The 14,142-nt window shown below is 39.4% G+C and overlaps 1 long non-coding RNA gene across 2 annotated transcripts in view; it reads right to left on the bottom strand.

Moving 5' to 3' along the window:
- LOC308179671 overlaps positions 1–14,142 on the bottom strand; it is a 272,263-nt gene that overhangs the window by 38,357 nt on the left and 219,764 nt on the right. For both annotated transcript variants that reach the window (XR_013940473.1, XR_013940474.1), the window contains exons 6-7: positions 4,390–4,481; positions 1,326–1,439 (exon numbers count right to left, since the gene is read on the bottom strand). This is a non-coding gene — a long non-coding RNA (uncharacterized lncRNA). The remainder of the gene's footprint in view (positions 1–1,325; positions 1,440–4,389; positions 4,482–14,142) is intronic.

Consider the following 14,142-nt stretch of genomic DNA (forward strand, 5'->3'; position numbering starts at 1 on the left):
TGAATACTTTCACTGGACAAAACCCTGAAAGTCTCAGAAACTGTATAAAGCCACCTGGCTAGTGCAAGGAAAATAAAACCACATAAGACGAATGTTGGTCTAGACGTAGTTAAGACTCCGTTTACATTTCCCCTTGGTTTGTATGAGCTGGGTATAGGTATCCATTTTAATCCCAGGTACAGTAAAAACTTTACTCTGTGCTACGTATGCATGTACCATACATGCATACATATGTCATCATTACTGCTATCCAGCTGATAGCAGAAATTTGACCCACCTAAATGAAAATGCTGTGGAATCTTTTGCTAAATCTAAATTGCTTGGTCACTTCCAAAAGCCTGATTTACAAAAACAGGGTACAAGAATTTTTCTTCTGGAGGAATTTAGCAAGGACTGAAGAGGCTGCTACATAGAAGAATATAAAAAACAAAATTAAGGACTTCAACTAAAGTCAGATGATGTTAATTGGGAGCTTTCCATTGATGTCAGCAACTAAATAAAATCAGTCAGCTAGGATCACACTCTACAATAAGCACAAAAGGCCATTTTCAGAAGTTGTTTTTCACTGAAAAGTAAAAAGACATTGGTCCTACCTCTGACCTCACGTTACACGTATCTGTATATGTGTAACAATAATGGCCGTTCTATGCTGACATGCTATTAAAAGTCCATAACAACAATAAAATGATCCAGCAAGTGCTGAGAAAACCTACAGCATGGACTTCCACAATAACATCTGTCAAACCAACATGCAAAAAAACTTTTCAGCCAATACCAGATAAACAGAGGCTGTGGTTCGAAAATGCAGTTAATTTGTCTAAAACTGCTCCATAACGTAAGACTGTGGAGAGAGATATACACTTGTTTAGGTACAAAGTTACTGGAAATAAATGCATAAAACTAGGTCCTTTGTCTGGTGTATTTGTAAATACTGTGTTTGGTGCCTGTGTTGACTCTAGGTTAGTTCTGGACCAGTGCAGAAGAGGGTAGCTCAAGTCTTTTCTTGGCTCTGAGCCATCTGTAATGCCTCATTCTAACTTAGCAAATAGCTGAGAAGCACCAAAGCATGCACGACCAAAATAAAGATTAGAAAAGTATTTTAGGCTTTTAGGGTTTGTGCCAGAAGAACCTGAGCATATAACTAAAGGGATTTAATTTGCTGCCCCACAGAAGCTATATGTACTCCTTTAGATAAGGTTCATTAAAAGCCAAAGTGTCTAAGGGCATTCCCTACTTTGGAAAGAGTTCAACTTATTCTTGTTGCCTTTCATTCTGTTTACAACACAAGCAGAAAGTATATTGAAAAAGAAAAGTTGGCAGGATACCTGATCACACTAGGGATGTAATGAGCCGTTTCAGGATTCCCGATTACTTCTCAGATGGGAAGGTGTTGATGACTACCACGCTGAGGGCCATGCGACTGCACCACCTTCTGGACCCTGTCCGAAGTAGAACGGAGATGCTTAGGGTGACTTGCCTGCACAGACATGGAGACATACAGTGCCTCAAAAATCAGACAGTGGCATCACAAGAGGAGAAAGAAGTTTATAGTAAATGCAGAAGCCCAATGTGCTGCTGAGGGCTCTGCACTTCAGTAACAAAGTGTGAATCAGTCAGCTCCTTTCAACAAGTTTATTATACACCCCAGAGCCACTGTGGCATTCCTGAAACAACAGCTTCCACTTTAAACTAAGCTTCATTTAAGCAAGGACACTTGACATAGTATTTCCAAAGGCAAATAAGGATCAAAGCAAGGATTTTGCTGTACATTCAGCTGTTATTTGACTGTGCTATGTTTCTTTACAATGGCTTACTTTGTTAGGCTCTTGGTCACTGTAACTCATGAGGATGTATAGTATTTTAAGAGGAAATGCTAGTGATTAGAGCCAGCACTGTATGTACCAGCAGTCTGAATAATGGAAGTATGTGTTTGTCAATATAATAGCGTTTGCAAGTCAGCTAGTTCTCTTGACTTGCCAGAGGCTGGTAAGAACGCCCCTGCTTAGAGACATACAACTGCAGGGGGCTGCCTTCATTTTCTGCCATTTTTTAGCATGGAAAATTTGAAATTACTTGACACAAGCTCTTGGTGCCTTTCAACCTGGCCATTAATTTGGACTCATTCTTACAATTAATCACCTGCTGCTTATGTTCACAGGCACTTTTTAAAGCAGGGTTCCAGGGCTTCTCTGTGACCACAAAGCCCCCCTCTTCCCAGGACCTGAGTTAGCCTGTAGCGAACAAGACTCCCCATATTACAAATTCAAGCCACAGGAAGGACCAGTTCGAGAAGACAACTAGTATGATATTCAAATGTGTTGTATCTGCAGGTTGCATAGATTCTAGGAATTCTGCAGTTAGAAGACTAACAATTTTCACAGGAGGGAAAAAAAAAAAGAAAAAGATTTCTACCATCTTTTTTTGAAATCACTTTCATGAAAGGTAAGAATGTATAGTACTAGACCAGCATTTTGGCCTTCCAGGAAAGAAAAAGCAGAGGCTAGAAACACTGAGGTAACCACATCAGTAAAGAAGTTGGGAATAGTCACATTTTTTTAGTAACAGCATCACATTCACTAAGTGATACATCATGCACTTGCCTACATGGTGTAAATAGTGAGAGCAGAAAAACAGATTCATAGCTTTTTTCTTTTTTTCACAGATGGGGAAAATATATTAGAAGTGCAGCAAATCTCTTAATTACTTAAAACTACATGCTTGTTACTGCAATCTATTTCTGACCAGTTTGATCTTTTTAACACTATTTTTACATCCTAAGACTGGAATGTCTTTATTGTGAGACTCGTTTGCCTTTGTAAACAAAAAATCCCATGAACTAAAGAAGTTGCAGCTGTCTTGCTATGCTGGATTACACCAGAGAAAGAAGGCAGTAATGGACCTTTCCACTGCTCAAGAAGAAAGAAGGGTGCACAGTCAGGGAGGAAGCAGAGCAGATACTAGAGCCTTACCTTGCAGAACAGTGTTGACAAGTGTCTCTGGTCCAGGATGAGCACAAGCCCCCAGTAAAAAGCTACTGAGATTCTCAAGTACTCTTTGGCATCTACATCTGTTTTGACATCCCTTACAGTGTCCAGATACCTCAACAAATCTTTTAGGTGGGCTAAATATTTTAGCTGAAAGCTAACAGGGCTTGTGTTCCCAAAACATCACAAATTATTTATGACCTTAACCTCCCAGTCTGGAAGCACGACTTGGTCACATTTGCAGGTGTTTTTGCTTAAACACTGCACCAAAGAAAACTTATCAAAGCCACAAGGACAGATACCTGCCATTCACTTTGCCACTTATATCGAGAAGAACCTGGTCCAACTATTTTGCTGTTGAACAATATTAGCTTTATTCTCATGCCTGCAAAAGAGGGCACTTTTCCTTATACCTATATAAGAAAATGACATGCTGTCATTTCTATCATAGACATAACTTAGTAAGCCATTAAATATGAACCAGTTCACTGAGCAGAGAAACTGAAATGAAAAAAAAAAAACCTCACACCCAAATTAGTAAAAAATAATCATAAAAAAATAAAGCCTCAGGCAACATCTTTTTAACTCCCATCACAAAGAATGCAACCATTTAATTTCAATACCATGCATCTACTTTCTCCTAATCTTTTGTCTCGCCTTTGGACTAGAGACATTTTTCCAAAGCCTGGGAAAGCTACTTAGCACCGGTGAGACCACACTGGAATACAGTTTTCACTTCTGGACTCCCCAGTATAAGAAAGACATGGACATACTGGAGCAGATCCAGTGATGGATCACTAAAGGGACTGCAGCATCTGATGTGAGGTAAGCCTAAGAAAACTGTCACTGTTTAGGCTGCAGATGTCTCAGTCTCTCAGTGGCAATCCTAACGATCTCTGTAAGGATGTGATGGGAAGGAATAAAGAAGATGAAATCAGACTCTTCTATGTCACATTCAGTGAAAGAAAAAAAAGGCTAATTGATATTTTTAATTGATTGATTTTTTAAATTTGTAATTAAAAAAACTAATTGAAATACAGAAAATTCCATGTAAACAAAAACTCTTTTTCAGTTGTGACAGTGGTCAAACACTGGGACAGGTTGCCCAGAAAGGTTCTAGAGTCTCTATCCTTGCAGCTACTCAGAAGCCAACTCTCCATAGCCATGAGCAAACTAGTCTAAACTAGCACCGCTTTAGGCTAGATGATCTCCAGATGTCCCTTCCAATTTCAACAGTTCTGTGACAAACAGACACAGAGCAAAAACCATCAGAAAAATAGATAAACATTACTCAGGTTAAAGGATCTGATTTACGGGCTATGATTATGGGTTTAACTATGGGTTGGCCAGTAGAGAGCAGCAACAAACCTGCACACATACATTTCAGCCAAAGGCAAAGGCTTACCTCCAGCTTAACGTATCTCCTCCTGGCATGGAGCTGGTGAAGGGATAGACCAGGGATGGGTGGCATATAAAAACTGCTCATTTATGTTGTAGCTGCAATCAAAACAAAACAAAAACAAACTGAGTGCATTACCTTAGATTAAAAAAAATACACAGATGTTGAACTTTTCCGTCACAGAGAAACATAATCTGCTATGCAGCAAGGGGCCTTGCAAGAAAAAATGAGATCATAAACACCTGACAACAGAGGATATGACAGAAGGGGCAGAACAGCACACTGCTGTTCCCCAATGAACCAAAAACACTGTAGGGAATGAAGGACTAGGACACAAACTACTGAAGATAAAACATCATTATGTGAGCCTTGGCCAACGTCAGCTGCTGTGCATCTTGGTAGCTATTACTGTTTAACTGTGCAAACAGGTGCTTAGTTACAGAGAGTGTTTTCTGCCCTGCATTCTGGGCAAGGAACACAACACAATTTAAGAATTGTTTCCCAGATTCTAGTAGTAGTAAGCAACGTATCTACAGGTATTGAGACAGGAAACCTCAAGGGAGCTTGGGACTAGAAGCAATGCAGAGCCAGAGCCCAGTGCATCCCATGCTGTGTCAGACTTCTTGTCTGCATGCGGAGTGGTTTTTATGTTAGCAGCAGAGGGGTTATGGCTAGGTCACAGCTATGTAAGTATGTAGGAGAAAATCCTGTGCAGATATACACACAGGTTCTAGGTAAGTCTAACTACCTTTAAATATGGTTCCAGTGCATTTGAAAACTGCCTAAGACACAAAGATAAAGTATGAGGATATGGTAGGGTAAAAAGAGGAAGACAGTAAAGGTAACATGACTCAATGCTGGCCAAATGGGCCCACAATTCTTTGTTTTAAAGCCACAATGCTAGTTCAGCATCTACTGAGATCTGTGTCCGAAGGGAGCACTAACAAAGGATAGCATTTTGGACCTTGGGGTCCTGATGGCCTGAACAGGACAGCAGTAAATAAAGCTGGCAGGACTTGTTTCTGCTCCCACAGCTGCTGACAGTGAAGGTACAATAGAGAGCATCCCACAATATCCATCCCTTGGGGAATGCTGCAGAACTCCCGGGTTGATAAAGCCTACTTCTGACTGTGGCTTCCGTGAAATGCTTTCTCTCTTCCCTCTGTAGACATGCACTACTGTCCAAGGGAGCAGAGCTCTGGCTGGCAGCTGGGAAATTTCCCATATCAGGCTGTACTGCTTGGTTGGTTCCTCATGGCAAGTTCTAATGGCCTGATTTAAGATACTTTGAAAGGGGCTATTTTTAGTGACATATTATACACTTTCCACACTTGCCTCCTACATAGGCAGCCCACATTTGGTGCCTCATTGACCCTGTTCTAATGCTGGAAAGCACCTTCATTTTCCCTCTCTCCTTTGGTGTAATTTCAGGATAAATAAGATATGATGTACTGTGAGTTTTTGGCATCCCTTTGTCAAATACATATCATCTGAGTATGGAGCTGTGATGTACCATTGACAGGGTATCTCCTGTGTGGTTCCTGTTTTTGTGTATGTCATACACAGGTGTTAGCATGTCCCTTGCACACTGGAAAAGGTAAGTGCTTTTGCCATCTTCTCTAGATCTTTTTGCACTAGGCTTGTTGAGATAAAGAGTTTTTCTAGACCCCTTCTCTTTTATTCTTCAGTTACTGTAAGAGGCATAGCAACTTTACTAATTTATTTGCAGAAGCCATTGAAGATTACATCTACTGTGATCAAATCCCCTTAAGTAAAATATAAACCGCTACTTCTCTGAATGTAAAGCCTAAATCAATAATGGACATGAAATCATCAAGTTTAATCTCAAACACAGTGAACCCAAGTAATCACTCTTCTTGATATAAAACTAATTCTGTTTGACAATAAAATACTACTAGTCTGTGCCATAAACCAATGGAACAAATAACTTTCTTAACCCTGACAGCTGCTGTCCAAAATCATTACATCTCCTCTCCTTAGTGATCAAGCATTTCACTGGAGTACAGTTTCAGCTCAATTCCCTTTCTGCGAAAAACATCATATGCACCAGAAGTTTGAAAGGGTTTCTTTTTAAGCAAAGTTTAATGGTGTTTTCTCTTCTTCCTATTTACCAAAATTGCACAGGTTGTACAACGATCACACAAACAGCACATATGATGCTCCCTGGCATGAGGCTAGAGCCTCAAGTTTAAGTGTGTGATGATTTAACTTGAGCCCCAAATGCATGTGCAGCAAAATCCATAATCAGCAGCAGTGAGGCTGATGTTTCTTTCAAATGTACATCAAGGTAATTTTTCCAGGAGCTGAATGTTTCCCTCCTGTGTTGGCAAGCAAACACTTCCAGAATTCAGAGGGCTTTGCCAAAAGGATCCACCCGCAGGGGCTGCTTCATCGGTTGGCGCCTAAAATGCTGCAGCATTCGTTAGTACATGGGAGACCGAAATGCATGCCAACACCAGCCTAACACATATGGATGGCAGCAGATATGTGCTAACAGTACCTGGCCACATTCTTGTCATGTTTCTCATAACTAGAGCTCCTTGTGTAATTTTGACACCAAGCCCATAAATTCTTGATGTTATTGATAAATGATACCCTTGGATGTACATCCGAGATATAAAAAGGTGCCTCAGCTGCCCATACAAGGCTTGCAATTACAAAAAACTGAGCCTTGTTGATCTTTAGGGTGATAGCCAACTAAAAACCAAAACACTATTACTCCAGGAAACAGGACTGTTATCTGAGTAATAACTTGTCCTTGCAATAAAGCTGAAGGCAGGCGAGCAGAATGGGAACAAGGAAGGCCTGAGCAGATGCACCCAGCCAAGGCTACGTACGGACAGTGCTGCTCTGCTGCTGCCTGCGGTGGGGAGAGCAGGCAGTAATAGCGAACACCCAGCTACTTGCTACGGAAAGGCTGCCTGTTTCAACAGAACACACAGGGCATGCGACAATAGGAACGTTCAGGGGACATTATCAGTTCTCTTCCTTGAATTTTCATGCTCAAGAGTCACTGAATCAAGAGATTACATTTTATTAACATAGCATCACTAAAGCGATCCTTTAAAAGGAGGGTTTTCAAAAATAAAAATGTGATTTAAGATGCAAATATTAACTCTTGTCTTGTCTATACATAGTCAAAAATCACATCAAGAAGAGGATTAGAAATAAGATCTGCAGGTCTTCTGACCAGTGTTTCTTGCTTTCTAGTTATAACTGGAAGAAATTATGTGAAAATTGTCTTGCCAACTCTCAAGTTTTTGATAACATCTTGCATGCTTTTAGTGCTACTTTAAAGCATGGCAAACAGGAAGCCACAACACTCTTTTTAGAGTGGGAGCAATATCTGATTTCTTTTTTTTTTTTTTACCCCCACTGGCTGACTATTTCACATTGAGATCAGCATTTCATTACACTGGATAGACCCTTCAGTCTCCAAAGCTTTCAAAGCTCTGGATTTTCAAGAGCTCTGCTTACGTACAGACAACACCAAGTGCAGGGCTAATTCCAGGATTTGGGCCTGTCTGTGATTTACCTGTCTAGCACACTGCCTCTGCTCTTGAAACCTCACTCTGGGGGTTATTATTTTTGTCAAAATTCTTCCAGCAAACAACTCCACATAACAACAGCCAGGCCCGAGAGCAGAGTCTGATCTAAGTCAGTTCCATTCCCATCCAAGTCAGTGAAAGCCTGATTATCTCACTGCTGAAATTCTGGGGTGGAAGTTACTGAACAAGAGCCAATGGCTGTTATCATCTTGTTAATGTCAAAGCTTGATTTTTTTTTTCCTTCTCCTTTCAATATTTGTGAAAATTTATACCCTGTCATTGTCCTTGATAACAGTGTGGCATCTCTGGAGCTGAGAAATTTTAGTTTTTTTTTTTTTTTTTCCCCCAGCACTTTTTTTTTTTTAATTATTTGATATAGTCATCACACTGCAAGAGGAGGGGCAGGAGCATTTGTTATTGTGTGAGCAACAGACATTTCAAATAAGCATTGCAATTTCATAATTATAAGTTCTTTGGGGTAGGTAATGGGAATGAATAGCTCTAGAACAGAATGGGCTTTGCATTCATTCTGTGCACATAACATCTTTATTTAATTTTTTTGCTTGGGCTTTAATATTTAGCATAAGAAGGATCTTAAAAATGTAACAGCCTAATAGTCTAACCCCTTGTCAAAAAGAAGAATACCTATTTCTTTACACTCGCAAATATATTCAGAGTGATAGTTAGATGTATAAAGACTTTGAAAGATAATGAATGTAGTATTTTAAACAACATGCCAGATTTTAAATGACAATTATGGCTTTCTGTGGTTCAAGAATCAACATGCTGTTTTTCTTCTGTTGGATAAATACTCATCAGCACCACAACGACATTCTGGCAGTAATTATTTAGAGTTTAGTCAGAAATAGATTCCCATTATTACCTATCACGAATGATGCAGAAACCTGTCTGGCACTGAAGTATGAAATTTGAACCCACTGCCTGAAGAATTTGCCTTTTCCTCCCCTCACTGGACTATTTCTCACAAAGCTGGATACATTTGTGGCCGGATAGGCAGAACAATGCAGTCCTGGCACCCGTACTACCCCGTGTTCAGAACGTTTGTTCTACCAGGCAGCAGATCCATGAAGGTAAGTATAGGCAAGGGAAGCAGGGTGGACTGCTTTTCCCATAGGCTTGCTGAGCCCCAGACTGAATCAGAAATGTTTTCCAGCTTTCCAACATGTTTTATAACGGGACAGGATCAGAACTGCCAAGACACCCATTTGACAAGTGCTCAGTCCTTAGCACTGGTGTGTATTTTCTCATTTGTATGCATTAGTAACCCAACTGTGATAGTGTCAAATAGCCCCAGTAAAAAAAGGAAGAAGTGTCCCCACCTACCAAGTGATGTTTCCACACCTGAAAAATGATGCTGGTTTGGTTTTGGAAAGTGTTCCATTAAGCATTAAAACCATTATAAAATTTCACTGAAAAATACTTGAAAGGAAATGTTTTAATTAGGTTTCCTTTAGAGATGGGAAGAAAACATATGCTTAAAACTGTTTTAGAAATTAAGGTCTTGTTTTGATTTCTGAAATTCAATTGGAGATTTTCTTTTTTTTTTTTCTTTTTCTTTACTCCAATAAAATCACTGGAAAGAGGCATGTTTTGGAGAGAGATTTCTAAACCACATGACTTTCCACTTCAGAGTGAAAATTGACATGGAATTATCTGAATTTACTGCAGAAAACCCTGAATTTCAGCTAACGTTAACTAGAAATCTCCACCTCCAATAACTGAACAACTTACTCTAAAATTTATTTCTTTAGGTCTTACAAATGTTTCAAGAAAGATATGCTAATCACCTGTCAGACCCTGATCTGTGAGGAACAGGACTCAGCCATACAGGCAGACTGTAAGTGTCCTATTGAGGCGGCAAACAAACAGTGCAGAAGATACTTCTTAGATCTATTCCTAGAGCATCTGTCCATTAACTACAGCGGAACTGGAAGAAAAGACTTCAACTCCCATCAAACAGAATTCAGCTGACAGCTGTTGTGACCACAACTCAATTGTTAGCATTAAGGAAAACATGAAACATACACTAGCTAAATACATATATATGTTTTATATATATATATATACACACACACACACACACACTTTAATTCCAACGACTATTGTCAATGGATATACTTCCTTTCAACTAAATCTGTGCCCTTTAACTACTGATGCAAATTCAAACCTCAGTGTAATCCTGCCACAGTAACTGAGCTGCTCCAGGAGTGGACTTGACTGCATCCTCACCAAATGAAACAAACCAGGAGAAAAAAATGTCACTTTTACTTTCCAGACCTGCTTTTGCTGCTGTTCTAAGCAAAGCCTGTGGTTCAGTATGATTCAAATTGAACGTAGGGCCTAACAGAAGATCCCTGCATGAAAGAATTGCCTGGACCTTGACTCTACTTTTTAGCCCTGGGAAAGGGAAGCTGCGCAGGTTACCCACCTGTGATTAAGTGGATTCTAGCACCTGAGGAAAGCTCTGCTCAAAACAGGATAAATTTTTAATCCCTCCAAATTGCCTCTGCAGCTGCAGAAGGTTTCTCTTTCTTTTATAAAATATTGATAAGGTGGGAGCAATATTCTGTAGGGAGAAAAGATCAGTGTTAAAAATGCAATCTCCTCTCCCTAAGCATCTTCATTGGAGTCATTCATGGATTTTTACTCATGAATTACCTTCAAAATGCCCCTTTGTGTGGCTATTTGTCCTTCAGAGTATCCTGACTTTCTATAGCGATGACATGTGCATCATTTTGTGGACTTTGGAAGGCTATGAAAAAGCAGACAGAGCATCTTCTGATTCAAATTCCAAAGTTAATAACTTAAGCTCTGCTCTCACTTGTACTAAGGTAAATTCAGCTCATTAATTCCAAATTTCTATTAAAGAGCAACTTTTTCCCTCTGCTTTGCATTTTCCGCTAACCTCCTGCCTTTCTAGGGTCTGCACGGCCATAGAACAGGGCAATCCAGACATAAAGCACCAAATTAGAAGAATTTAGCTAGTGTTTTCCAGCGTTCAAGGAAAAGTTTATCCTAGGTCTTTATCCTAATCTGAACCTGCAGAGATTTTTTAAATCCTCATAATCATTGTTTACAGTTAACACCACACCAGTATCCAGAAGACAGCTGGTTGAGTGTTTTCCAACAAAATGCATTTTTAGAAAGTAAAGCAATCGAAATCTAAAAATGTAATGACAGAAGCTTGGTTTTGATGAGCTTTGTGGGAAGACTGACCAATTCTGGAATTCCTGGTCAAAACAGAGTTCATAGAGTATAAACACTATATCTGATTATGCCCGTAGGGGGGATACAGACTTTCAGTGAAGACTTGAACTTTGTTCTCCCACACTCAGAACGAGTCACAAACTGCTAAGATGCCAGGGATTCTAGTGGAAGTTTTACATGTGTGATCTTCAACTGTATTGGTTCCTTCTGAAACAGAATTGCAATTTCTATATTTGAAATTTCAAAAATATTTCTAGCACAGTAGAACAACTTCCTAACCACGGCAATCCTACAAGACCTAGTAAGTGGTGGGATGTAGTAGTAGGACTTTGCTCGGTGCTACTAAGACGATAAAAAAAAAAAATCAGCCTCTGCCCTAAATATTGTCATTATTGTGTCAGAAGTGGAGAACAGGACAACTGACGTGGCCACACACACAGTCTCACTCACACAGAAGTGAACTCAGAACTTCATGACCCTGTCCTGTCCCAAAGTCTTTCTCATGCAATCATCATTCGACTCCCTTCCAGCTGACTTGATTTCTAGTGTAAGGTCTTATCATAAACTGCTAACATGGCAAAGGATGAAATCAGTGATACTTAATCTCTAGTGTTTTGTTTTTTGTTTTTTTTTTTTTTTCGTTCTCTTTTGTACACAGATTTCTCCTGCTTTTATTGATTTGTCAAACAATATACTTTTTTCTTTAATAGTTTTTTTTTGTTATTGTTTTTTTCCTCTCACTCTTGGTGTTACATTTTAGATAAATGGTAATTGAAAGGATCACAGATGGGTGAACAGGCTTGGAGATACCAAAATTTGACCTCTACCAAAATGTCCAAAATGTGTGAAGCAATCCTGTCTTTATTTTGATGTTCAACAAAAATGTGAGTACTCACTCTTCCCAACTAGAACTCATTAGAATTCTTTTAATTAAAACCATCTGAAAAAAAATTTTGACTGTGTATATTTGCTTAAAATTTTGAAATGTCATCTTTGAAATATCAGATTATATTCAAAATTTAACCCTTCTCATCTTCTTCATTTTCATCCACTCCAATGTTTTTCATGTTTCCATAACACAAAATTATTTAAAATTTCACTTGTACTTCTTATTTATATTTTTAGGTCCAGACATTGAGAAACTCTGTTGCTGCTGCAGGTAAGAACAGCCATTCTCATTAAAGAAACGTAAAGAAGGGGTAAGCATAGAACCATTAGAAATTTTTCTCTTGGAACTAGTTTTCCAATGGAAAAATCAGTTTCAACCAACATCCAATTTTTGCTGAAAATGATTTTTTTATCCCCACTGAAGAGCTGAACTTTCAAAATGCAGTATATTTTAGTTCTGAAATACTGCAATTACACCCTGTGAGAACTGGCTCCTGTGCCTTTTCCTGTTCTCCTCTCTGACCGGAGCTGTCCCAGCCTGCATCTTGCAGGCTGTGGCACAGATCGCTGGCAGGCATGATTCGTTACCGGCACTCAGGTCACGAGCAGAGGTGCACATGGGATGTGCAGCCTGACCCTGGAACAAATACTACAGAGAGTGGGAAATTAAGACAGGATGACAATGCCTGTAAGAAACTAACACTGCAATAAAACACATGAAGTTATATACATAACAAACCCCAAATCTAAATAATATAGATCAAATACATGACTTCAACTTTTTTGCTAAAAATTCCACACTTGGAAAAGTAAATAAATTCCACTTCCTGACTGAATCCAGTTAAAGATTCAGTTTATAATACCTCTGCAAGTCAGTGGTAAATTTAGGACTAGAATTCTGCAATGGGATTTTGGAGTGTTTTGGATGCTTTTCCACTGCATGTCCATAACTTGAATTCTTATTCTGCTTCCTGTTTTCATACTGGTGAAACCTTAAATCTGATTTTGAGGGCACCACATTCTGAAACTTGCTGTTGTCTCAAGGGTCAGTACATGTAGATGACTTCTAACCCAGCCTATGTGCTGTTTAAATGCCCTTGAGTCACCTCCTCTAATGTTGCAATGCTCCTTCTCTTAGATTGTTGTAGGTGTATGTGGAATTTTCTCTAATCCCCAGCTGCAGCCACCCACATTTACAACTGAGCTAAAGAACTTCTCACTCTTAGCCCTATTCTGTTTCCACTTCACAACTTCTCCAATTTAAGGAGTGAGAAAGTAATTTGAAAAGCAGAAAGTCTCTTGAGAGTTGTATTAATTGTTAGCAGGTAGCTGAAAATGATCTCACCCATGGCTATGCCACAGACAGTGAGAATTAACATTTTACCAAGTATTACAAAAGCCTGACAGTATAACTCTGATAGAATTATAATTATTAAAAACATCCCACTATGTGACATAATCCAATACAATTTCAAGCCTCTTTCACCACCTCTTTTGATTAATTCTGGGTATAATGTCATAATAGTTTAAGCTAATCTAAACATGGATGAGAAGCCACGCTAACAAAAACCGAACTGTTTTGTTAGGTTAGTTTTCAGCTGGATCAGCTCCCTACCTTTCTCACTTTACAGCCGCACACACAAGTGAAGGTATGGGATCACACAACCACGACAGGAAGACATGATATATGGCAGCCTCCATCACTCAGTTTTAGCTGCTAGGTCACCAAAACTTACAATTTGCTAGTTGCCTTTCCTTCCAATTCTGGTTGCCTGGTTGCATAGTAGTAGACCTTTTCCAGTAAGGCTATAGTCTGAGAAACATTTGAACTGTTACTGTTAAACCGGCCTGCCTGCTAGCAGAAGAGTATACAGGAGTAGGAATACTGCCAAAACATCATGATGTTGCAGTAAACACTACCACCACTTATCCAAGACTTGTAAATCATGTTGCAAAGACCACAGTAGGTTTGTTAAATGCTACTTCCTGTTAGAGCTGCACTAACAACCCTATTTCACACACAAAATAGTAGGCCCAGCCAATTTGGGAGCCATTGTTTCAGACCAGGTCTGCT

The sequence above is a fragment of the Anser brachyrhynchus genome (genome assembly GCF_964034855.1).
Source record: "Anser brachyrhynchus genome assembly, chromosome: 17".
NCBI classification, from domain to species: Eukaryota; Metazoa; Chordata; class Aves; order Anseriformes; family Anatidae; genus Anser; species Anser brachyrhynchus.